Here is a 2,891-nt window from a genome sequence, read left to right as displayed (position 1 = left end):
TTTTTTTAAATTATTTTAATAGTTTAAAATTAAACAAATTTGATAGAAGATATAATTTTTTTTATCAGATCTTTATTATTCAAAATCATTAATTGTCATATTTACTTTACACACATTAGGCAATTCTGTAATCTTTATTTAAGAAAATAATAAATGACATTAATAATGAATTTATGGTTAGTTTAATAAAAAGGTTATTATATAATTAGATGGACCAACCTATTTCTCTAATAATTCTAAGAATCATCCTATCGATAACATGTGTTTACAAAAAGAAGTTGTAATGTTTCACAAATAATATATAGGGGATTAGATATGGGATAATTTGAAAATACCATATTTATGATTTTAAATTTAAAAAGAACGATTTTTTAATTAAATTTCGAGAACTATACTTTTCTATAAATGATAAGACATTTTTATCCATATTTTACCTTGTTAAAAAATTAAACTAAATTTTAAATTTGTCACTGAGTATTTCATTAAATTAAAAATTGAAATGGACTTAAAACGTGGTCCAATTCAAGGATGACCCAATTCAAAAAGTTCATTACAGTAACAGGAAAGAGCGAAGAGCCCTTTCGGCTAAATCGTCGGCAATAAAGTTTTCCGATCGAGAGAGAAGAGAGAAAAAGATTGTCACAAACTCGGATATAGCTCTGATGAGCGTTGAGTTGTTGGAGAAAAAAATTAGGGTTGAATCGCATCGCTTCGCAAGGGCCTCTGCAATTAGTGGTGAGTTGACGAAGGTTTGGATCACCGGCCCCTGAGATGGAGCTGCCAGAGGTGGACCCGAGAAGACCCAACCTAGTCCCGATGTCTTCTTGTCTGAATTCCAAGCGGCGTCTGTTTTACAAGTGATCAATCTAAAGACCTCTTCGCTACTAGATGATTGTCCGATAGAGGCTCGAGGTCCATAAGGTATTTTGCTAGTCTCAAGGTATTTTCCTTTCTTTTTCTAACCTCATACCCTTTAATGCAGTTTCCTCCGGAGAGATCGCTTAACACTAGTGTGTTCCGTGCTGGCCAAATGGCCTTACAAATCCACGGAAAGATATTGAATGCAATTCCTCATGGAAGAAAACAGATTGCTGTTTGGAATTTGACAATGGCCTTTTTGACAGAAGCATCCGCAGCGCTATGTGAACTGCTTGACGTTAAGGAACACACTTCTAGACCTTTACAGCAAAAGGGCATGTAAAAAAAGTATGTATGTTGGATTCAAGACTCTTAAATCTGAGGCAAGGAGCTGCCGATAATAATCCTCTTTTTTGAGCTACAGACCAGAGAAAAGCATGTTAATATTTTAAAATAACAAATTAAATATTTTTAGGCTTGTCTCTAATTTTCGTTTTATGAATTCTATACACGCATTATATAAAGTAGGGCCTAATATAAAGTCCAAATACATACGATCTTCCTGCCAAGTAACATTTTATAATTTAAATATTTTCATAAGTTTATTGTCTAATTAACTTATAATTAAATAATAGCTATGAACAAAATCATTTTAGAATTCTTTTGCCATTTATGTTGACCCATATATTGATTTTGAGAAAATTTGTTTATCATAACTATTGCAATTCTTACCAAGATATCGTTGCAGGTGAGATTCTAGAGAAAATAGTAAAAAGCTTAAGAAATACTCTTTCCATTTTTAAAGTGTCACTTTGACATTTTTTTCACATAGATTAAGAATGTGATTAAAATGTAACTAAATCCTACAATTTATTAATTGAGACGTCAATTAAGTGACACTAGACCTTGATCCGCGCGCCAGCGCGGATTTGAATTTTCGGTTTTTGGTTATTTATTTAACTAAATAATGTATTTGTAATATTTGATGTATTATATTGACCAACTAAATAATTTTTTTGGCATCTTAAACCATCTATTTACGATGATTATTAGATATCATATAAAAAATTGAACAAATAGACGTAATTAGAGAATTGTAGACGATATATAAAAACAATGGTTATTAATGTAAAATATGAAGAAATATTATATTATGACTTAGTATGGCATAAAAGATTATAAATTAGTTATACATGTTTAAAGAAAATAAAATGATTTTTAAACTTCTACGAAAAATTTAACATATAAAAAAGGGCGATGAATTAGTCATCAAATTGTAAATAATTTCATAATTTTATTAATAATAAATTATTTATAGTCTTTGTTTTTCGTCAAGACAATTATTAAATGTCCATAAAATTAATATGTTAAAAAGCCATATTATGAAAGCCCATATTGTAACCGTTTTTTTCCGGGAAGTGTAACAAAAAAAAATTACATTTAACTCTTCGTTTTGTTTAAGTTTGTGTCGGTAAATGATTAAAAAAAAGCTCTCTATCTTTTTCAATGTTCAATTTGAAGCTTATTATGCGGAAATCATACGCAAATATAGGCAATTGGTTGGAATCTCTATATCTTTATATTCTTATAAATTTTAAATTTATTGTTTCCTCTTCTGCAAGCAAATCAATTACCGAAGTAATAGATCAATTGGTTGGAATCAAATCTATTCTTATAATTAGTGTAATTATGGTTACAGTTTCTATATTTAATAGGTACATTAAAGATACGACATTGAAGATATTATGTTTTGATTAATAGAAGATATTGGATTTTGAGTTTGTATTTATTGATTTATTTTTTTATAAAGCTTAGAAAATCAATGGGATGATTGGTTGGTTGATACATCCTATAAAGAAAACGAAAACTATAGGTGGTTTGAATATTGTACATCGATCAATGCATGATGTAAGTTGACTGTATAAAACTTGAATATGATCATTTCAAACTAAAGTATAAATAGGTTATATGCATTTGTTATATTGTAGTTAATATATTTTAAATATTACATAAGTCAAGTGATTCACGTTTTC

Source organism: Brassica oleracea, chromosome C1, assembly GCF_000695525.1.
Source record: "Brassica oleracea var. oleracea cultivar TO1000 chromosome C1, BOL, whole genome shotgun sequence".
In the NCBI taxonomy this organism is placed as follows: domain Eukaryota; kingdom Viridiplantae; phylum Streptophyta; class Magnoliopsida; order Brassicales; family Brassicaceae; genus Brassica; species Brassica oleracea.
This window is presented reverse-complemented; position numbering follows the sequence as displayed.